The sequence below is a fragment of the Protopterus annectens genome, chromosome 8.part0, assembly GCF_019279795.1.
Source record: "Protopterus annectens isolate FY-2018-M chromosome 8.part0, PAN1.0, whole genome shotgun sequence".
Taxonomy (NCBI): domain Eukaryota; kingdom Metazoa; phylum Chordata; order Ceratodontiformes; family Protopteridae; genus Protopterus; species Protopterus annectens.
The window spans coordinates 1155295342-1155320712 of NC_056741.1; positions in this window are offsets into that span (position 1 = coordinate 1155295342).

Sequence of the window (25371 nt, forward strand, 5' to 3'; positions counted from 1 at the left end):
GCAGGAAGGGCAAGACCCAAGGACACCGGAAGATATTCGGAAAGCTACAGAGGGAATCCCTCATCCAAAAGTTAATTACACAAAGTTTTTACAAGATTTACAAGGTATGAGACTAAGTTACCACTTGAATGGGGAAGAAGTAGAAAAGGTAGTTAGACAAATTGTGGGTCCAGACTGGCACATGATTTGTGGCACCTGGAATCCTCGTAATGCAGAGCTTAAACCATTCCCACATAGTGACGCAGAACTAGACAACGGAGTAAAAGGTCTTACAGACCGAATTTCCGAAAAATGGAAACCTAGAGCAGATTGGACTTGCATTAACCAATGCATGCAACAAGAGAATGAAACTGTAGATGGGTACTATGGTAGATTATTGGAATGTTTCAATAACCATAGTGGTATGGCTATCCCTGAAAATCAGACACATGATACCTCGTATGAACAGCAACTGAAAAATGCGTTTTTGAAAGGTTGCATTGCACCTATCAGTAGCTTTATTACGAAGCATATGATAGATCATCGAACAAGTAGGCTACAAGCCTTACTTGAATATGCTAGACATACAGAAAGACACTTTAATAGTAAAAAGAAAAAGAAGACACAAGTCTTCACTGCTGAAGATGGAGCTGAGGTTTTTGTAGTACAGTCCGGTAAAAAGGGTAAGAAAAATGCCCAGGGAAATAGACAATCTGACAAATGGTCAGAAGATTTTGAAGAGAGAAAAAAGAAAGGTGAGTGCTTTAAGTGTGGAAAGAAAGGACATTTAGCAAGGGATTGCAGGCTAAATAAAAAGGTGACTACAGAATGTAAGGGTGATGAGGACTGACTATATGATAGTGATGAAAGTCAGCAATCATCAGGAAAGACTAACAAACAAAGGACAAATGTAAATGTAGTAGAAGGAACAGAGGAAGTGTAAGCAGATGTAGAGGATGAAGAAAGTGAAATTTTAGATTTGGCATTACTGAGCTTAGAGCTCTATCTGGCAGACACAAAACCGGAAGTTACACTTCTGGTGGAGGGAAGGGAAGTAAAATTCCTGTGTGACTCAGGAGCGTCACGAACTTTGATGCACCCCTCCAAGTTACCAGAATATTCCGAATCACCTGATTATATATTAGTAAAAGCAGCAAATGGACAGCTATATAGTGAGCCACTCTCCCATGATATAGCAATAACTGACCCTGTTTCAGGTATGACCCAGAAAAGTAAAATTGTAGTTTCTGCAAAATGTCCAGTAAACCTACTGGGAAGAGATCTTATGCAGATATTTGGCATAGCGGTAGTTCCCACTATGCAGGGTATGGAGGCACAAAGACAAATGGATACTTTCGTGGTGCGACTGGAGGGTGAGACTTTTTACTGGTACAGCCAGGACCTAGTCACGACTGGTCCAGGGGCAGTAACCGAGGAACTGATGAATCTAGCCATCAGTAAGGCCCCCTCCCTAGACACTGACCAACAGCATTTGTTACACTGTACTCTATACTACTGTAGCATGCCAGGACCTGATAAGGAATATGAGCAAGAATTATTAAAAAATCCTGCTAACAGATTAGTATTACGAACCTTGCATTGGGATACTGAGGGAAACAGTGTGGTAAGCTGTTCATTACCCCAGGAATTCATGACACTGTATAAATCTAATCGACTACCACATGTCAGCTTGACAAAAAATAAGAATATGAAATGGGCGGACTTAGGAGAAAAAGTAACAAGATGGGAAAAACAAACTGATTTAGAATTATCAGAGCAGGGAATACAAAAACCCAAGCAAGGGAGTTTTCCTACACCACCATATCCGTTCCACACTATTTGTATGGATTTCATAGAATTGAACAAATGTGAAGGGAAAAAATACTGTTTAGTAATTATAGATATGTTTTCCAAATGGGTAGAAGCATTTCCAACTAAAATCCGGATGCAGCAACCATGGCAAAAGCCCTAGTAAAAGAAATAATTCCCAGATTTGGCATACCGGAAAGGATTTATAGTGACAATGGGACACATTTTGTTAATCAGACGATTCACCAGCTTGGGACATTCTTTGGAATCTCCTTAAAGAATCATTGTGCTTACCACCCACAGTCTGCAGGACTGGTGGAAAGGTACAATGGAATTCTAAAAAACAAATTGAGGAAGCTAGTGAGTGAGACACAGAAAAACTGGATTTGCTGTTTGCCTTTGGCCAAATGTAAAGGGTTTGACTCCCTTTGAAATGATATTTGGAAGGGCATATTATGTGCCACAGTGGAAAGCTCTCATGCCTGCAGAACTAGAGGCTGACAACTCATTAGCTAGCTACATGAGAAAACTGTTAACAAATAAAACTGTTTTGCAGTTGAACTCTTTTTCAGATAAAAGACAGACCGGACCGCTAGAAGCAGTGCTGACTCCGGGGACCTGGGTGTGGCTGAAGGTTACGAAGAGGAAGAATTGGGCGAGTCCAAAGTGGGAAGGACCGTACCAGGTATTGTTGTCAACGCCTACTGCAGTCAAAGTTGCTGAGAGGACGTCCTGGGTCCATCTGACGCACTGTAAACCGGTAAAGAATTTTCAACTTGATAAACATTTTGGGACTGATACGCAACAAAGGCAGGATGGCCAAGAGCAAAATGAGTAAAAATACAGATCAACCCCAAAGATGTTGTTTAATCATCTTGTTGACTATGCATTTATTGACTATGATTGTGATGACCTTCCTTTTGTTGTGGTTTTTCCTACATGTAACCACACAAGTGAAAGTGGAGAGACATGATGAACTGTCTATAGACTGGCATCCAAACTTTAACACATACCTAGCTATGAAGCGTGTATATGTAGAGACTATGAACATTTCAAATTGCTGGGTTTGTACTGCTGTACCAACAGCATATGGAGGACTGTTAATGTCCGCTGTGCCCTTGGGGATAAATGAGACTTGGGAGAATTTACTTTTTGATACAGGATCTGTAAGATCACAAGACAAAATTGCATTGTATTTGCCTATTACACAGAAGGGAATTGTATGTTTTTATAAGAATGATACACTTCAAGTGGGTTGGAGTAACTGTAACATAACCATATCTTATAAATGCTATATTAAAGTTAAAGATAGAGGCACTGTTTATAATACGAATTATGATTCATATTTGAGTTTAATGAAAACAACATTAAGTGATGTGCAGAGAAATCCTGTTTTGCATAAACAACTGTCTATTATAGACAAGAAAATGTTTCATTCAGAGTTAACCCGCATCAGTACTAAAGTAGAAAACTGTTATTTTGTTTGTGGGAAAAAGGCATACAAATGGCTACCTGAGAATTGGTCCGGCAGTTGTTTTTTGGGTTGTCTGGTTCCGGCCATAAGACATACTGCAGAATTACCTCTAGGTAAGATACGAAATGTGAGAGATGTAGCCCGGAAACCTGAAGGTCCAATTGGAAAATCTGTAAATCCAGTGGGACAAATCGAAGCTGGTTGGAAAGACCATCATTCCGTAAAAAACAAAGAAAAACTGACTCATATGGACTTGAGTGGCAGTGTAATATCCTGGGCTGGAATACTTCCAGCATATGGAGCAGTCAAATCGATCTGGGAGTTGAGAAAGCTGTCGAAACTTCTCGAAGTAATGAGTAATGCAACATTTTCTGCTCTCGAACTAGTGACTGATGAACTGAATGCAATGAGAACTGTTGTGCTACAAAATCGAATGGCTCTTGAGTTCACCCTAGTGGCGAGAGGTGGTACGTGCGCACTTATCAAAGAAGAATGCTGTGCGTTTATACCAGACAATCGACATGAAACTAATGACCACCTAGAGGTAATACAGCAGGTATCGGCCATGACTGAACCAGGCCCAAACCCACTGACAAACTTTTTCCAGAGTCTGTTTGGTGGGTGGGGTTCTATCCTAATGAACATCTTGATTGCTATTTGTGTTGGTCTGCTCCTATTAGGAGCATGTGTTTGTTGTGGGATTCCCTGCATGAAAAGATTAATCAAAGATTTTATTGATATATCTGTAACTGAAACTTTGTACCAAGACATTGAGTTAGAAAAATTAATTTCAGATGAAATTCTTTACGAAGTATAAACTAAATGACTTACCTGATTGAAAGTCCTTAAAGGAGAAGGCTAGGGGACGAAATGACATTGTTTATATTTCAGAATAGAATAAAAGTATTAAGAGGGAGGAAAATGTTAGAAAAATATGTATTTGAACATATATAAAGTGCTAGTTAAAAAGCAAATAGTATATAATGCATTTTATTCTATTAATAATATGGCAATAAGAATGATTTTACATGTAATTGCTTGAAGCTTTGGAACTGCAGTGTATTTGAACTCTGACCCTGGCAGTAGCCAGCTCAGCAAGCTTATGTTTTCACTAATGATTATCTGCTGGGTCAGGAAATTAAATGTATGAAGCATTGAAAATCTTCTTCTCCTTCCTCTGGGACAATTGGCCTTGTAAATGTTACCAAGATAAGACACAGCTGTTGGAAGAATGTTGCAAGAAGAACAAAGAAGTGTATTACAAGACTGAACCAACTATTGTATTCGAGCAGGCCTGAAACCTTGAAGGAGTAACATTTACAGAAAGACATTATAACTGACCAGGTGCTTTGCAAGGCTGTATTATTCCCAAGGGAAAGCTTTTTTAAAAAATATAACATCAGCAATCTTTATGAATAGAATACTGTTAGTAAAAGTGATGTAGGTGCCCTGTGACTAACCACGTCAGTAAGGTGGGCAAAACCTGAATGTAAACACTATAAAATATTCTGTACTTCCTGCATCATGTCAGACAAAAGTCTGTACTTGTATGTTTTTTTGCCTCCTGGTGTACACTAGTAAACTTTTGCATCTGAGCCTCCTGTGTTGTTATCTTTGTTTTTATTTAACACAAGGGTAGTGTGACAGCGGTGAGGTCTGCAGTGGGAGTGACGGATGCATTTAAGGTGGAGGTGGATTACATCAAGGATAAGCTCTGAGCCCTTTCTTATTTTCAATGGTGATGGACAGGTTGACAGACGAAATCAGACAGGAATCCCCATGGACTATGATGTTTGCAGATAACATTGTGATCTGTAGTGAGAGTAGGGAACAGGTGGAGGACACCCTGGAGGGATGGAGATATGCTCTAAAGAGAAGAGGAATGAAGGTCAGCAGGACTAAGACAGAATATATGTGTGTGAATGAGAGGGAGGATAGAGGAATGGTGAGGATGCAAGGAGTAGAGTTGGCGAAGGTGGATGTGTTTAAATACTTGGGATCAATAGTTCAGAGTAACGGTGAGTGCAGAAGAGAGGTGAAGAAGAGAGTGCAGGCAGGATGGAGTGGGTGGAGAAGAGTGTCAGGAGTGATTTGTTACAGATGAGTACCAGTAAGAGTGAAAGGGAAGGTCTACAAGAGGGTAGTGAGACCAGCTATGTTATATGGGTTGGAGACAGTGGCATTGACGAAAAGGCAGGGGTTTAAGCTGGATGTGGCAGAGTTAAAGATGTTAAGATTTGCATTGGGTGTGATGAGGGTGGACAGGATTAGGAATAAGTATATTAGAGGGTCAGCCCAGGTTGGAAGGTTTGGAGACAAAGCCAGACAGGCAAGATTACGTTGGTTTGGACATGTGCTGAGGAGGGATGCTGAGTAAATTGGGAAAAAGATGCTAAGGATGAAGCTACCAGGTAACAGGAAAAGAGGAAGGCCTAAGATGAGGTTTATGGATGTGGTGAAAGAGGACAAGCAGGTGGTTGGTGTGACACACCAAGATGCCAGAGGACAGGAAGAAATGGAAACAGATGATCAACTGTGGTGACCCCTAACGGGAACAGCCAAAAGAAGATGATGATGAATCTCTTATCATGCTCATTATACTTTTCTTGTGCCCATTTTACTTCAAACATGCTCGTTATGCAAACCAAAGGTAATTCTGAGCCCTATATGAATAGTTCTGCTAGTTTTATAAAATATCTTAGTTTTGAATATTTCATTTAATTAATAATGCATTTTGTTCCTTTCATTTAATTAATAATACTGTTTGTGCTACTCATTTAATTAATAATGCGTTTTGTGCCTTAGAAATGTGCCATTTCATTTTCTTTGCCAGATAAATCATTTGTGCATTTTTTGTTTACCTTAAGTTCATTTCTGGTCCTTTTTTGTTTCTCTGAGCTCCATTTCACTCAACCAGCTCAATCTGCCTTCACCGTCAACTCTGTACCACATGGCTTGAAGAAGCTGCTTTCTTGATCCCAGTTCTGACACCATGTCGCTCGTCTGGTCAGGATAAAATAGATGAACATTCGCAGGTTCTGTTCAGGCAGCTGTATTACATACAAGCACATCAGGAATTAGGCTTTGTAACTAAAATTTGAGTAAACTTTTTAACAGACTGACTACCATTCTCTTTCCCATAGTGTGCACACTATTGCAGACATCTGAGAATACAGCCTCCAGCTCTCAGTTGTGGCATTAGTGTGTCACCTCCCTTGCCCTGCATAAACCATTTGGAATTACTTCTCTATGTACCCCACAACATATGTCCATCCCACTGCTCTCTTAATTATAAGCCCCATGACTTGTTTCAATGTTAGTTGGTCTTTGTTATGGTAACCATTTGAAAAGTCGGGACCCACTAGAATGAGTCCTGAAACATTGAGACTGACTTGCCAAAAATGGACTTAAGTATACCAAGGCCAAAATGGCTAGTTCCTGTAATATTCCCCTTTCTCTGTGGTATGTGGTATGTCAGTCTTGGAGTTGGTATATACATATATATATATATATATATATATATATATATATATATATATATATATATGCCCCCTGCATAAGAAAGGTTTAAAGATTTAAAGAAGAAGACCAATGCTTAGATTCACTCTTCTGCTTTTTTTTTTAAGTTTTATTTTCTTTTTTTCATCTCTTGGTACTTGGCACTCTGCGTTACTAGTGCCAACATTTCAGTAGGCCTCTGTTATGCCCTTTCCAAGACACAGGGGAATAAGTCGCTGATCAAACACAATTTCTCTGCTTGCACACTGGCTGCCACCTCCCCTACCTCCTGCTCCATGCCTCTAACTCTGCCTTTACTCTCTGTAACCTCTAGTAATCCATGTACACCACCCAGCTCTCCTCATAGTCTGTGCAGGTTGCATTCTGCCCTCTGCGACACCTGATCATTTCCCCCCTCCCTTTTCTATTTTTCTTACAAATTACATCTGAGGTTTTCCAATCCTAGCTCCCTCTTACCTTATTTCCACAGTCCTTCACCTGCTGTTCCCCCTCCACTTATCATTGCACATCTCCTCCTGTTAATCCCTCCTGTGTTCTGCCTAACAGTGAGCATATTCTTCTTGTGCCCATCACCTTTATCCCTCACATCTAGCTGAGTATACTACCCTATCCATTTCCCTCTGCAGCAGCTGCACAGCCACCTCTGCTTCCACCCCTCCTCATCACTTGTTAGTCTGTCTCTGCCTTTCCACATTGGCTTCCTTCACTTTATCTTTTCCTTTACTTTCTCTTCCACATCTCCCTTCTCTGTCATGGATCATACCTCACCAGCCTGTATTCCTGTGGCTACCTCTACTTATTTCTTTCTAGGTTACCCAGTCCTGTTTACTGGCCTCCTTTTGTCCCCATCACTCCAATTCCACTCTATCTATTTCAGTTTGACTAGCTAACTCACTATGTTCTTGAGTTCCCATATAATAACCTAAAGCTCCCCTATTGTTTTGGAGATGTCATATCCTCTAATACCACAAGGATCTGTGAATCAAATGCCTGCTACACATCCCCCTGTTGGTTCTGCTTCTTTTCATCCTGCCCCAGTGTTGACAACTCTTTTTTTCTACTTTTTTAATTACGTCTGTCTGTCTTAACTGTTTTTACTAAACTGCTATCCAAATGCCAGGCAAGTAGTAAGCCTGTACTTGAAGTCTAAATGGACTGTCAAGATGACCCTTAAGCAGTAAACATCCACTTGGCAGAAACTATACAGTAAACACCACCTCAAAATAAGAGTCACTGCATATCTGTGGGCCTTGGAGTGAGCTGGCAGTAGCAGTGAGCAAAGCAGGTGTGAAAGGGCTACGCATTATAATTGGCATAAAGGCTCCCTTAATGAAATGTTAGCACTCAAAATGCTGAGTGCTGACAAGCCCCCCCCCCAAAAAAAAGACAGAAAACCCAGAAAAGAGCAGATCCCAGAAATTGCTCTTTTCCTTGAAACTTCTTTTTGCAGAAGGGGCAAACCCTCCCCAGTATCTGCCCCCCACACACACCCCACAAACTTATATATACCAACTCCAAGATCACCATATCTTGGAGAAAAGGCAGTATTTTGTGAAATGGCCATCTTGAACTTAATATATATAAATCCATTTTTCCGCCATTCAGACTGTGTATTTCTGTACTCGCTGTAGTTTTTCCCAACATTTCAGTTGGTTAGTGGCATAAGTCATGGACAAATCAAGAGACATCAATTTAAGAATGCAGTAGGAAAAGAGTAGGTAGGCTGAGAAAAAACAACAAAAGTATGTACTCAGTATAAAAATAAATGTTAAAATCTTCAGGTTTAATGACATGCCACACTACACTTTTCATCACTACCCAGGTAATTAAAAAACAAAACCAACAACAAATCTGAGCTCAACAGAGTGCACATTACTCCTGAAAGCCAAATAAAATAAGAAAACAACTATGTGAAGAAATGGAAAAGCATGAAAGAGCTTACTGATTTATTTTCCGAGTAGGCAATAAAACATTTTTTATTGCTAAGTTAAGACACAGATTTGTCTTTAAAATAATAAAAAAAAAAATCTGTTATTCCTTTATATGGGCCAAGCTATGTTCCCATTCCAAGGTTAAACAGCAGAAGCAGCAGGCCAGCAGCCAAGGTATTCTAAGGAATAATTCAGTTTAGCACAATGTTTGCTTTTGCGCTTTAACCTATTCAGTCAAAACTTAAAAGACAGTCAGACTAAACTTAGGAACCAAAGCAAATATAGTATCAAAGAATACTTATCAGTTAGGGATCTGTTGCAAAAACTACCATCAGGCCTCTTTTCAGAGTACAAAGGAGCTTTAATTTATTCCATTTTAATGAAAAACAGACAAGTACACTAAATTTCTTACCTATTTTTCAGGTAATTAAACAGAATGCCAACAAATAAGCTATTCTAAGAAGTGACACCATATGATGTATCAACAATGGCATACAAAGAAAAATAAATAACTCGAAAACACCTTTAATTTCATAAAAAGGCAGATGAAGTTTCAGCATTCACGCTGACTCCTAACATCGTTAGCCTTGCCATTATATATTGCTACTGAACTTTGAGTAACAGAATTTGAACAACACTCTGATATGTTAACATTGCAATGTATAACCACTGCTAGCAGAAAAAGTCAGTTTATCAGCCTGCTAACAATATTTTTCAGCACATGATCTATAATTACCTTTCCTCTTACCATTCACTTTTTTGCCATCTGTCAAATGCCTTTAAGACAGCTATTGAGCTACACTCTCTTACCCAGTCTAGCAACACATCCCAAACACCCTTTCTGTGAAGTAGTACTTAATTTGATCAATGCTGTAGTCTGTACTCTTTACCTGTAGCTGGTTTTCCATTTAGCCGTTCTTGCCTTCTTTCACAATTCATTCTTTTCATGATATCTATACATGGTCATGGGGATCTAGACTGTGTCATCTTACCCCTCTCAGACTACAGTGAGTAGACTTTCAGGCCCTCAGTCCTTCCCTCTGTATCTAGTCCCACCATAATTTATTTACCTTGATGTTTTCCTTTCTTTCTGGACTGTGATATCCCTGTCCTTGTATGTTCTCTAGAAAGGGTAACAATACTCCATCTGAAGTATAACCAGGATCATGTAGAGGGGTCAAATGGCACTACTGGCCCTGGAATCTGTTTCTGTACCCCATATTAAGTCTCACAATGTCAATGCTGTTTTTCTAGTCCATAAAACAGTGACTTCAGATAGGTCTATAGTGTGTTTTGAAATATTCTTTTATGTATTTTATGTAATAATGATATACTGAGATATTCATTTCTTTCCAGAGACAACTGATTTGAAATGGAATGCAAAATACAAAGGCATGTTCCATAATCTAATTTTGTCATGAACCTCAGAATAGAGAGAGAGAGATACCAGCATTTAATTTAAACATAGAATATTCCTCACATGCTGAACAGAACAGGAAATTGTTGGTAAATACTGATAATAGTACTGCATTTCTGAATGACTTTCCAGTATCAAATGTCAATCTCCAGACCTTGACTGATAGTGTATAGACTTATTAACATCTGAGTTAAGTTCCTACCTAACATCTGAGTTAAGTTCCTACCTAGTTTGTCAGTATAACCCTTGAGTTAAGTTCCTACCTAGTTTGTCAGTATAACCCTTGAATGACATATTGGTATCTAATATCAGTTGAGAATATACATATGAATCAGTTCATTCATTAACTTCATAATTTTGATCTTAAAGAAATCTGATCCTTCGAAACTTTTGCCAAATTAAAAAAACCTCTTTAACATCACCTAACAAAGGAAACCAAATGCATTTGCTTTAGAGATGTAGGCTAATTTCACATGATGCAATTCTATTCAAGCAATGCAATGCAAACAACCTAGGACACATTTCAATCCTTGTGTTTTTGTATGTGTCCTGTAACTATCTTGGTTTGTGTATAGTTTGCATTTACCTAAATTTACTCTCTGTTAAGTAATATCTAAATCTATATAATTCACTCACTGTTAAGTTGCTAGTAAAGCAATGGTGTATACTCTGCATTTACCTAAGTTATTAATTCTTAAATAGTAAGTACAGCAATGTGATTGACTCATTCTTAATATGCATGTAAAGTTGTGCTGTATAATCTGCATATCTTGCCCTATGAACTTGGATTGTGGCTGAAAGTGTCGCAGGCCAACTTACCTGGTCAACAAATAGAAAATAAAATAATTAACGTGGTATGAAGGATGTTCAAAATATGGCATAATCTATGTTTTGCTAGCACTGACCTTTAAAAAGTGATCACATTCCTAAGAATTAGCCTGTCAAAATCCTTGTTGAGGTATTGCTCTAATTTTTGCCTGCAAATCTTGATAATTTATGACTTTGTGTATTTCTGTATATGAGACACTGTAATCACTAGGTGCAACAATTTCAATGATCAGCACTACTTTTGTATTTTTTTCATGGACTAATATATCTGTTTTTTCACATCTATTTTTGAATTGTTGGAAATGGATTATCCCATGTGATGTACACTTCAGCATTCTCTATAATGCTTTGTGGTTTATTATTCAATGCTTCTCAGCCACTTCTCCATTGTAGTGTTTGCACAATCTCCTGTGCAACAATCTTGCCACATTATTGTGCTTTCAGAGCTTTCTCCTTTTTATAAATATTATACCATATCAAATCTCTTTTTTTCCTTCCCATGTCCATATTTTCCTTAATTTGGGGACTCATTGTTCCATCATGCTGTGATATAACCTGTGTTACACTTTCTATATGAAATCCTTCACTTTGCAGGTATTCCATAACTTCAGTTTCTATGTGTTTAACTTCTACCTTACTAATCTTCTCTTCTGTGTTTCTCTTTTGTGTTCTTATTTTCAGAAATTTGGGATGCATGGCTAGGCTTAAAAAGGCCCTTGTGATCGTTAGCCTAGTAAACAACTATGATCCTAGGAACCTATGAATCTAATTGATCCAATAGCCTTTGGGGACAGTCAATCACACCAAAACTGTAAGTTAAAACAGGGATAGTAAATAGATTTATAGCTTGGACTTAATTCATAGATGTCAAGGCCATTTTCAATATTAGTTTTATTCTTCTGAAGTATTTCTTATTGAGTTTTATTCACATTTGTTTATGTATTATTGCTGATTATACAATGACTGGCCATTACTATTCTAAAACGAGCCCGCTGATTGGCCAGCCCAACCAGCATACCATTGTAAATCTGAGAATATATCAACAGAAAAAGGTCCAATTGCCCAGACTTTTTTCCATTGTTACATGCTGTTTTATTTTTTTAATGCCATCTGTTCCACCTATACTTTAATCTTAAATGTTGTTAAATATGACTGCAATGTCATCATGTTCTCCAAAAAATAGAAAGACAATTCTTATTCAAAAGATCTCATCATTCCATATGTTTTCCAATGGCAACAAATTACATCCTTAACACTTTAAACTGGAATGTCACTCTCTACACCTTTAATTGTGATTGCAGCTACATATTTCACTACTGTGCGGGTCATTCTTAATGACTGCACCTTCAAATATGTGAAGCATAGAAAGAAATTCAAGGAGAGACTTCTTCAGTGGAGTTTTAAATTAAATAAATTATGCAACAGGAGAAAAGAAAATGCTACCTAGAAACATCACCCCACATTGTGAAACAAACCCAGAATGACTGCAGTAAACAAGCATGTACAAAGGGGAGCAAAACATAAAAAAATTAAAAAATCTAGGAAATGTCCATGCCTATTAAACTAATAATTGCATCATCAGCAAAGAGGCTGATACTACTGTTTACTCTCTCAGATATGTCTGAGACAAACACAATGAAGAAACATTTAACTTCGGTAAGATGAAGAATCCTGAAGGAAGGCTGTTAACATTTGTAGAGAACAATAGTTTCTAGAACAACAACCTGCATGGGTTCACATTCAAAAAAAAAATATGTCAGTCAAATCTCATCCAGTTTTGTGACTGTGGTATGGTTCTACTTGAAAGGGATGTACCAGTAACATACTTGTATTTCAGCTTGGCCTTTGAGTTGTTCCCACACAGGAGACTGATAAAAAAGGAAAGAGGGGTTGAGGGCAGCACCAAGGCTTAGAAATCAGTGCACGGCTGACTGGTAGGACATGCTGGTCTACAGTGAGAGGTACTATTTTGAGGATTAGGAAAGTGACTAGTATATATCAAAGTGGTCTCTCCTAGGTTGAATACTCGTCTTTGTGTTTGTCTCAGACACATCTGAAGGAATAGAGAACATGCTCAGCCTCTTCTGATGATACAAGTAGTAAAGGATGAGAGACAGTCTATCAAAAGGTTTGGAAGGGCTGAAAAAGTCGGCAGAAAGGTGGAAGTTGGGGATCGGTGTAAGCAAATGCAAAGTACTGCAGTAGGACCACAACAACTCTAGTATGAACTATCAGCTGAGAGAGTGAAACTTATGGCAACAGAGTAGGAAAGAATGTGGAGGTGCTAATCACACCTGGATTGGACCATCAGATGTGGAGTCAGAGGGTAATGACAGAAGGAAACCGAGTACATGGAGTGCATACTCAGGTGGATAGATCCCAGAAGTAAAAAGATAATGTTTCCACTCTAAAGGATTGTGGTCAGTCCATAACTTCAAATCTGCATGTAATTCTGAAATCCATACAAGGAAGAGTACATCAAGCTACTGAGAAGAATCTCTATGAACTGTACCAAAAAGACTCATAGGATGGAGTGGAGCTAATATGAGGCTAGGGGACCTCAAGCTCTTCTCACCTGAGTCAAGGCTAACTTGATAACATTTATGCCAGAGAGGTGAATGACATCATTCTGAGGCAGAAGGACAGAGTAGAAAGTAGGAAACACAAGCAGTGGTTTGAAGGGACTGAATGCTTTCTTGCTCTGTGAAAGCATTTTTTTTTAAAAGAGGAATGTTAACACATTAGTGGACTACTAATGGAATAAGTGGTAAAGAAGGAATTCACAAAAGCTTTAAGACAGCATGAAAAGGTGCAATGATGGGGAGGAAGAACAGTAATGTAGTTAAAAGGGCACACTTGATAGGCTTATTGTGTTCTTATGTCATTATGCAAAGGTAATATTACAAAATTAATTAAGTTTGAGAGACCAAGGTCTGATTTGAGCACCTCAACCTAGCAGCTATGAGTGAGGAGAGAAACATAATTTTCTATAACTATATTAGAGAACATAAGGGAAAAAAAACAAGAGTGTAGAGCCCTGGACCCCTATTCCCCTGCTACTTATAGGTACCATTATTGCATTTATATGTAGACTTTTGAGTCTGGGCTATTAAGGCCACAGAGAAAGTTAATTGCAACATAAAAGGTGTTGTATATTTAGCTATGTGCAAAAATGTCCAGGGTTTTATGTAGGGAAGACAGAGAGGAAAATCAGAGGGTGAGTTTATGAGCACACATATGATTTTAAGGAAAAAAGAAGTAATAACACAGTATTTAAACACAGTAACATACATCCTATACGCATTTTTTGGAATAGGCAGTTTATAATCTTGGAATTTGTTTTTAGAGAATAAGGAATTGTGGAGGCAGCTGAATGTTAATGCCGCCAACTTCTCAGGATTGAATGATTCTTTATCAATTTCACATCTTTTAAAATTAAAATTACATAGAGGGAAAGGATTAATAAATTTAAGATACCACTCTACATCGGGGAAATTAGAAAAGGGATAGCTCAAGCATATTTACCATGGGAATGGTAAGGAAGATAAAATGAGAGGAAGTAAAAGTAAGAGAGGAGGAGGTGAACTTTGAAACTCGGACTTTAACATGAGAGAGGGAAATGAGTAGAATTTAGGTATTGGTTTGCACTTATAGTTATGTGATACTAAAAGACATGAAAAGCAAGAGCAGTTAGCTTCAGTTCCGAGGCGAGTTTGAAATTGTGGGTATGATTTTATTTCCTTCAAGCAGACAGGGAAGGATTTTTATAGTTGAAAAGCAAGATGTGAAGAGCTCTGAGAAATGCACCATAGACTCGTTTATGGGGTTTAAGAGTTAGATCTGATGAAAGGGTGGAGCCGAAGGTGTATGTAGATGTCATACTAGGACAGGAATTTAGTGTAAGCAGTTTGAAATAAGTAAATAATAATTTAACTTGCTGCATCGGTGACTATTTTGCTTTTATGATGTAAGTCAGAGATATTCTTTATTAAGGCCAGTGGTAACTAAACTGCAGATTTGATTGCTTATCGTTAATAGATCAGTGACTTTATTTTTGGACATGGCTGCAGTTAACAGTGGGCTATATTTTAACTGTGCAAGAATAATTCATTTCGCATTAGTAGCTGCCTTCATTGAAGAGAAAATGAGAAAATGCCCTTGTTCAGAAGAAGAGTTTATAAATATTAATGTAGAATTGAAATCTTTATTTTATTTTTATTTTATTTTTATTTTACATTTGTTTACCTGGAAATGTCCGACTGGAACAAAGTCCATTTACAGCGGAGGCCCAGGGAGAAAAGCTCCATAACATAACAGTACAAATACAACAAATGACAAAAAAATTTTTTGTACAGAGGCATATATACAATCAGAGCTCTTGGTGTTGGTCAAGTCAAACATCTTGGTACAAGAAGTAGGAGGTTGTTGCTAGAGGAACCTTGTTACTGTGAAAAATGTTCTATGACTAAGTAGCTACAAGGACGCCCTTTTGGTTTTGAGGAGTATAGCATTTGTTTATATGACATTCAGAAGAAGGTGCTTTTTCAGGGGGTCAAGTGGAGCAGGATAAGAGGTGTGATTCTACTTGTTGATTAATTACAAGAGCGAATGGACTAGGTCTAGAGGATATCATGTCTGCAGACTAGAGTATGATCACAAGATTGGAAATGCTAGTGTGAAGCCTATTGATGAATATGGAAAAAAAGAGAAGACATAATACTGCCCTAAGGTACACCTTTTGATAGTAGAAACCAGCATTGCATGAATCTAATGCCTGTTGAATTTAGAGCATTACATTATTTTTTGTGATCAACCAGGTCAAAAGCTTTGGTAAAGTTTATAAAGTCACTCCTGTAAAATTGTCTTTATCTGCATTTTGGAGAATATCATCCATTAACATACATGGATATCATAGTATTTATGCCACTTAAAATCAATGATGATTAGGGGAGAGTAAGCCGTTTTGTTAAATATACAAGCTTACTTGTTTGCAAATAAACTTTTCTAGAATTTTACTCAAATCAAATAGTATAGAGACTGGTAAAAAAAGTTATAGGTAGAGGCTGGTCTGAATATTTTTGGGAAAGGATGAACTAATGCATCCATATGCAAGCCATTGTGGCAGTCATAATTATAATACAAAAATTAAATGTGTATCATAATTCATAGGTTCATAGGTGATTACTAGGCTAATAACATAACAGCCTTGACAAGCCTAGCTAATAATACCCAGAATATAACAATATTATATCTTAGTTCCCCAGATATGGAATGGGGTAGTATCAGGGTAGTATGTCTTTGGGTGTTAGAGCCCTGAGCCATTATACAAACTTCCTCTGTCCACAAGGGACATGGGCAGTACATTGGGAGTGAATGTATGGTTACCTATCCATTTATCCAAATTCGTTCTGAAGAGAGTGAGGGACAGGCTTTGTTTTACAAAGATGGAAAGTTTATTCCATAAACAAGGCATCCTTTGAGATACAAATCTGATACTCCAGCAAGTTCTGTTAGAGTCACAAATAAGATTCAAGTCCATGGAACATGGAGCACTCATATAATTTGTCTTATTTATTTATTTATTTGTTTATTTATTTCTTTAACATTTGTTTACCAGGAAAGTCCAACTTGGAACATAGTCAATTTTCAGTGGACGTCCAGGGAGAAACGCCGCAGACGTATGCCTTTTTAACATGGGAGGAAACCGGAGCACCTGGGGGAAACCCACATGAATGCAGGGAGGACATGCAGACTCCACACAGAAGGCACTCCAGCTGAGAATCAAACTGGGGAACCTCTTGCTGTGAGGCAACAACTCTACCGCTGCACCACTGCGTCATCCATCTTGCAAATATGTAATATTTTCATCAGGGCTGGATCAAAGAAGGTCTTGTAGGTCAGACATAAGTAATCTCTCAGCAAACAATATGAGACAGAGTAAAGGGCTAGAGCCTTTAGTCTGTCTGCATATGACAGGTGTCTTAAGCTTTGTATTTTTTTAGTGAGAAACCTCTGGGGCTGTTCCAATTAGTGTAAGTGTCTGGTTAGGTATATGCAGACGGGATCATTGTATTTGATTATGGATAATAGTTGAGTATAATGGCACTATGACTTTCTTTGAACTTGATGCCATGCATTTACTTATAAGTTGAGCCACACAGAAGGACTTCCTCACTACCGTAGCTACCTGATGATCAAAGTATAGGTTACTATCTATCTGTACTTCTAGGTCTGTCACCACTGGGCTTATTTTTAATGCTGTGCTGTCAATATAATTTGCAGGGATATCTGATTTAACAAAGGGTATAATTATGAATTTTTTAGCATTTAATCTGAGACCATTGTTTTGGCTTCATACGTAAAAAATGTAGATCCCACTATCAAGGATGCAGCAAGTAGAAAATAACAGTAGATAAAATCAAGCTACACCTCCACAGCTGAAGCTTCAGCTGTGGAGGTGTAGCTTGATTTTATCTTATTGTTTTGGCTTCAGTTGTTTGTCATTTTTAGGCCTGTTTTTAGGATGTCAACATCATTTGGGGATTTAGTGACTGCTCCCAGCTTACAGTTATCTGTGAACTTGGTGAGCCAGAGGCCTCTAACATTGGCCTTCACTTCATTGAGGTAGATACCAAACAGAAGGGATCCCAACATTCAGCCTTGTTGGACACTGCTAATAATAGGTTTCTTATCAAAAATCGATTCACCTATCCAGACAACATGTATCCTGTCAGTGAGAGAGTTTCCCATCCATCTGATGATGTAGAGGTTTATGCCATACTCGGTAAGTTTATGTATGATCCCTGAGTGGGGGACTGTGTCAAAGACTTTGGCCAGGTCTAGATAAGAGCTGTGTACCATTTACTCTCATCCATGGCCCTAGTGACTTTCTCAAAGAAGATGTTAGAAGATGTAATATGTGGATGTTGTTTAATCCTTATAGACTACCTACTGGGATTTGATTTAGTATTTTTATTTATTTATTTAGATGTTATTGCTTTGAAGAAGAAATGGGGACACATTTTGGAGAGTTGATGGTTTGCAGTGAGAAATCATAGGCAAGAATATCTGTTTGGGAAAAGGAGAAAAATTGTTGGGGTTTTTCATTTTTCTGGGTGTTGGTGGAAGTGGAACCTATTACCCAGTCAACTAATTTCCAAAACTGTTTATTGCTGTCTTGCTTATATTTTTGCTCTGTTTGTAAAAAGAGAGCTTTATGTCCATGAGTGCTTTCTTAGTGAGAGTTCTTACATTTGTTAATCACTATCTGCATTCTTGGGTAGAGTATAGGGTCGTTAGTTCTTTTGTTATGCAGAAACTATCTAGTTTTACAGAATCTGGAAATATGCATGTAGGTAGACCCATGCCCAAGTTGCAGTTGTTGTAGTTGAACACTGGGGACCAGTTTGCAGTGTCAAGGTCTTTTTCCAAGCTTTGAATATTTTTGGTAGGTTTAGAGTAAAAGACAATTTGTTTTAGAAGAGGCTTGTTATCAAGCATTTTGCAGGAAAAAGTGCTAGGAAAATGATTGCTAAAGGTCCCCACCAGTGGAGACAAAAGAGATTAGGTTAGGGATGATAGTTATTATAAGATCAAGGAAAGAATATTACAAGGTTTTAGATTGGGTCTGTTAGGGTTTGTGAGTATTTGAATAAGGTCATTTCTATAAGGAAATCATTTATTTTAGTTTACAGAGTCCTAGTATGTTAACTTTAAAAATTCCTAAAGTTAAAAGATCCTTCAGTGGTTTTGACTGTTGAATTTATCTGGTGATAGTGCAAGTGTGGAAAAAAGAATCTATGACCAACATTAAGGTGGAAGATTTGTGAAGTGGGATATTGACTATCGGTCACTTTGGGGAGTGATCATTAGATGAAGTTGCCTGAGTTCTAATCTGCATTTGTAAATTATTTGTCTACGTAATAGCATACCATCACCATTTCACTACCATTTCTATTTCCTGTTTGAGCACTGAATGTGTATTTGATTACAGGAAAATGATGATTTGAGTTTGATATGCCCTCTTTTACCCAAGACTCAGTTATTTTTAAAATGTCAGTAAAATACTGTTGGAGGAGAATGTCTACATATTCCATTTTGTTTTTGTCACTGCCAAGTGGTTGGTGTTCTAGGGGTGAAACAGATCAGGAGATGAATGGAGTGGATTATTATTATTTGGGCTGGGGGTTAGCACTATTTTCCCTTTCAAGGAGAAATGTACATAGAAAAGGAATTCATTTACATAGGAAATTGGGATATGCTTAAGTGGGAAGGGAGGGTTTGTCTCTAATAACTGCAGAGACTGCACCTATGTGTAAGAAATGTGAACTACTTAGGACACATATAGTACTACCTAGGACTGGCAGAAGCTGGTTTGTTATGTATGAGAGGTCCACATGGTATAGTGTTTTGAGATCTAGAAAGTGAAGTAAGGAGATTAAGTCATGCTATTATAAACAAGAGGATTAAGAGCCTTATTGGAAGTAGAAATATGGCAAGAAGAGCACAATAGCCTTTGAATGATTGCCTAAGACTTGTTGATAGATAGCAGTTGTATGTGCAAAGCAATATGGGTAGGTTAGAAAAGTGTAGTGCACATTGATACACATGGTTGGTAGGATGGTAGAGGAAGGGTGAATATGGCAAATACACTCTGTGTCTAGGAGCTGTGATTTTATAAATAAAGCCAAAAATAGTAATGATTTCTTATGAGGTGTGGTAGGTTAAATAAAATACGATGGTGTTAAGGAATCTAGGTGCAACAATATTTTCCTGTGTTGTGTTGATCGGGTTTGATTACTTATTTATAAAATTTAAGAGAAAGATTGTTTACATTTACTACAGTTGTGAAAAGAATGAAATATTATTCCTTTTCCATGTATTGAGTTAGGATTTTACTACTTAATCACTGGGTGTTGGGAAAACCATATCAGTTTATTCTCACTGTAAAACAGAATGTAAGTGGATACAACAGGAGCATGATAAAATACAATGAACAAGTGACTAAAGAGAAGGAAGTTGAAAAGTCATCATTTGGGAACGTTAGAAATTAAGTTAAAATAAAGGAGATGATAGATGGTATAAAATTACAGACATAAGAGAAAGATGGGATGAAATTTGATAGCAGGGACAAACAGTGTATGGTAATTCAATGAATGTTAATACTCTAATAATTGGTGGATTCTGTGAAGATGTATTATCCAATCATTGGTGAGAATAAGAGGAAAAAGAAGTGGGAGTCTTTGGTGTGGTTACATTTAATAGTAACTGTAGGTGGGATGGCTGAGGATGAAAGTGAGAGGAGAACAGAGTTACTCTGCAGGATTCAATTAATGAATGTGCACTTGCATGCAAGAGACCATCCTCACAAACAGGTAAGTGAGGTGAAGAAATAAAGAAATGTTTAAAACATAATACAGCAGGGCAATTCAACAGCAGCTGCAGTGCTGTAAAATGAGTAAGAAACAAAACTATGGCTAGAAGACGGTTTAAGAGGTAGAACTAATTAAGAGCATATCAATGGTGAAAACTAGAGAGATTCAGTCGGAGAGAAAAAAAAACATGGGTTTCCAAGATCTTTTGTGAATAACACACCAGAATGGAGGACAATGTTAAAATGTGATGATATTCAGACACTTGTAAAACAATGCAACACGTAGGCAGGAAAAGAAAAAGCCAGGTGAGCTATGAAGGGTGAGGGCTGGGGCTTGTGGAAACTCACTGAAGTGACAGCCTAAGTACACAGTAAGAAACACGCTGACCCAACCCCCCCTAATACACACACACACACACACACACACACACACACACACACACACACACACACACACACACACACACACACACACACATGCAAACACACACACACACACACACACACACACACACACACACACACACACACACACACACACACACACACATACACACACACACACACACACACAGATACATACAATGTGTCACTATATAAGGACCTTATACCAAATTTTATGTGCTTTCTTCCCAGTAGTGTCAAGCAAGCAGCAGCTATCATGGCCTTGAGATAGTACTCTGCAGGATAGGCAGGCTCACATTGAAAAATGTAGACTTCTACTGAGTGGCATACACAGATTAGGGTAGCAATTGTACCTGACCTAAAAGAAAAAAAAGGAAAGAAAAGAAACGCATAAGATTAGTGAAGTTAAATGGAAATAAAGTGCAACTCAACAGTGGTTGCTGCCATCTATGCTGCAGCATGAGACCCAATCATAACAGTGCTCTTAGGTGCACAACAGAAGATTTGGTACATGGAGTAGTGTGATTATGCTCAAAAATAGTATTGTTAAGTAGTTGTCTCATGCTACAGCATAAATTGCAGGCACCACAGAGCAGTAGCTAGATAATGAGGAAGCTTTAAAAGCCGTGATGCACTTTATACTTTTTTGTGTGTGGCAGAATTAAGAGTGCTACAGCTTCTAAAGCTGTCCAAGGTTGTAGACATACCCCACTTCTGGGTGTTGTTTATGAAGCAGTCCTAACTGTGGTACAGCTTTCAAGCCTGTAAAACAGTTTGTATTCTACAGTTTTTTTTGTTTCTTCTTTATTTCTCTATATTTCTTAGTACATTGGAGAAGGTAAAGCACTATATACTACAAAGAATCGTATAACATCACCGTGTTTATAGATTTCAAAGTTGTAAAACAGTCAGTGCTCCTAAACTTTTCTCTATCACCCTGTCTCTCTGTAAATTGTAGTTCACGGAACAGGTACATTTTGATGTACTGCAAGGAGCTATGTTCAAGCTGCTCCGATTATATCCAGGTAGCAGTATGTTCTCTAAATGGGTGTCAGGAGTCACCTCTGGAACTTCACTTTACTCTCCAGCTAAATTTCTTGACATTCGTTTTTCAAACATAAAGCAACTTTGTTGTGAACAAAGACCCATTCTTAATCTTCTATGTTATGCACATCTCTGATGCTAGAAACATGCATTTTTATTTATTTTTTATTTTTATTTTTATTTTATTATATTTTTCATTTGTTAACCAGGATAGTCTAAATGGACAAGGTCCATTTACAGCAGAGGCCAGGGAGAAAAGCTCCACATTAGTTAGCAATAATAACAAAATATCATACAGACAAAAATATAGCACAAAAAAAATACAAATTAACAAAGGGTGAGTTAAAAACCATCATAATAAACACAAATTAATGCAAATCTGGAGATCAACTATTAGAGCTTACTAACCGTGACATGTCTACAGTAGGTAAGACTAGGAAGGAAGCAGAGAGAAGCAGGAAAAGCAGTCATAATTAAGTAATACATGGGCATACCCCGGTCTTCATAACATGTGATTTAAGTGAGTTTTTGAAGTGTGTGGAAGTGGAGGCAGAAGTAACATGGGGGGGGGGGGATTATTCCAGGTTTTAGCTATGGTGTGTGAGAATCGTGCTTTCCCTGCAGTGTTATTAGCTCTAGAGATACAGAGGAGAGGTTTTTGTCTGTTTCTACACCCAAGAGTTTAGTATGGGCAGAAGGAGAGATGACAGCGCCATTTCTGGAAGTGATAGAGAAGGAAAGGGGAGTGGCTTTAGATTTATTAGGGGCGAACAGGAGTACGTTAGTCTCGTTGGGGGTTAGGATGAGTTGGATATCAGTAATCCATCTTTCCACAGAGCTAAAGGATTCTTGGGTGAGCTGTTGTAGGGTGGTAACGGATGGGGCTGAGCAGATAAGCATCGAGTCATCTGCATACTGTATAAGTGTGGCTTGCTGGGTGGGGGTATGTGGATTGTATGTATAAATAGAGAAAATAAGTGGGGCCAAAATTGAGCCTCGTGGTACACCTATGGTAGTTGGAAGTAGAGGAGACAGCATACCTTGCCATTGAACAGATTGCTGTCTGTCCGATAGGTAGTTTTTGAACCAGAAGATAGCAGAGGGGGCAAAGGATAGGGAGGCTAGAGTCTTTAACAGTATTGGGTGTGAGACCACGTTGAAAGCTTTGGAGAGATCTTTGAAAATAGCAGATACAAAATTATTGTCATTTCAGTGTTGGTTAACCAGATTGGTAAAAGATAGAAGAGCAGTAGTTGTGCTGTGGTATGGGCGGAGGCCATGTTGTATGGTGGAGAGGAGATTATGCGTGTTCAGGAACTGCATAACTTCAGAGTGAATACATTTCTCAAGAAGTTTAGATAAGGGAGACAAAATGGCTATGGGACAGTAACTTGAGAAATCATAGCAGTTGCCCCCTTTATGGATTGTAATGATATATAAAACTTTCCACAGTTGTGGGACATCAGCTTCCTGTATAGATCAGTTGATAAGGATGGAAACAAGGTTATCTTTTTTTAACAATTCTGGAGCATAATTAATATAATCTGTTCACTATAAAATCTATTTGCCTGTTTTAAAAGATGAACATTCAATATTTAATGTAATACAGAGCATTGTATACATAAGCTCATGCCCTTATCCCATTCATCAACAGACTATTTCTTTGTAATGTTTAGAATATAAAGACAATAAGGGACAGCTATGGCCAAAAGAAGGGTGAGTAAAATGGAAAGATGCCTGGAGATTATATAGACATGACAGCTTTCTAAGGCTCAGAATTTCATGCACAGAAAGGTGACTTCATATTTGTTACTAGTTAATGGGATGGCAAGACATTCTGCTGTTTTCTTTCACTGGACTAGGATGATATTTCAACTTTTTTTTCTTGCCATTAACTTAAATAGTGACTAATTAGGATCATATGAAATGAATGTATGATTTTTAAAATGCCTTAATGTAGTCTGAAAACTGTTGTTAGTTAAAGAAGTGTGTTATTTAGTGGAACAGTTATTTAAAATTTCAGAAAAAATCTTAATAGCACAGTTAAAATAAGTCAACCAAATACCATACTGATAAAGAATATAATAAAAATTGTAGAAAAAAATGTAACTCAAAGAAAAAAATTGTATATCGTACTGAGGGTGAAATCAAAATACAACATGTATTTGAAAACTATGAATTAAAGTAGAATGAAATGTACCTTAAGTCAAATATATTTTATTGACTAAAAATATATGTTGTACTGTTCAAACTAACCTGAAAATTCACATTAAAAGACTGTGGCCATTAACTAGCTGGAAAATCAACTTTTCTGAGTGGCTGAGGGTAATCTTAAGCTAATCCACCAACAAGACAGACGGTTAGGACTGTACAGCAGCACTCTAAGTGCATTAACTCAGGATACTTACTAGTTGTGCATAGAAATTCGAATGTGAGTGGCATCAGTTATATGCAAGACTTATTATATGGGGATTATCATTTAACTAACATATTCTTAGGTACTGCAATACATTTTGAGATTGATTTGAAAGAAAGAAAACATGCTTTATGCATCAGTTTGTCTTTTCCATATTCTGCATGCAGCAGTTCAAAACGTAACTCCTTCAATTAAATATGTCTGAGTGCTTAATCTTGCCATGGCTTCATGAGTGATGTGTTAATATGAAGAAGACCCTGCTTTATCTATGTGCTACTCCTATCACTTGCAGTAATTGCATTTTAGTGTCTTATGAGTATTTCAAATGGTCAACCCGAAGGACTGACGCAGCAGTTTATTATTTTCAGTTTTCCTCACATGAGTAAATACCATTTTACCCTTGAATCATCTTGTGCAGTTGCTTTTCTTCCTTCCCTTTGCTAATCGAAGATGACAGTCTCAAATTCTGTTTATCATGCAGAGTCTTTTCCTGCTCTGTTGATGGGGGTAATGCTTGCATACCCTGCTAAAGGCTGCCTGTGTTATGCAGCACTGAAAAGTGCTGTTTAGAAAGCAATGGTCATTAGAGGGTAAGGCTGGCTGAGGAGTACTGCGATGTCCAGAGGACCGCACCGTAGTTCTTCTGTTACCCCCACTTCAGCAGGTAGACGACTGGGCTCATTGTGACATAGCTTGAAGCTGTATTATCTTGTACTCCAGCAAGCCTCATCAAAACATAATGAGTTTAGCACAGTGAGATTTACTTTTGCAGTACAGCAGTGGTACAGTGGTTGGCAGTGTGGCTTCACAGAGTTTGGTTTTCCAGTTTAGCACTAAGTTGGCATGCCCTCTGTGTGAAGTCTGCACCTCCTTCTTTTCTACAAATAGGTTTTTACCAAGCGCTCCAGTTTCCTTTCATCTTTCAAAAAAGTTCCTCAGATGAATTGATGATATTAAAAACTTTCTATAAGTATGCATGCAGTGAGTTAGTGTGTGTGTGTGTGTGTGTGTGTGTGTGTGCGCGCACGCACATGTGTTTGCATCTGCCCTGTAGTGGGGGTGGCATCCCTTCACTATAACTTTCACTGCCTAGCACCTACCAAGTGCTAAGATAGACCTCTTGCTCCTGCATAAATTAAATGGGTTATGAGAGAATAAATGAAGAGATGGGAATAT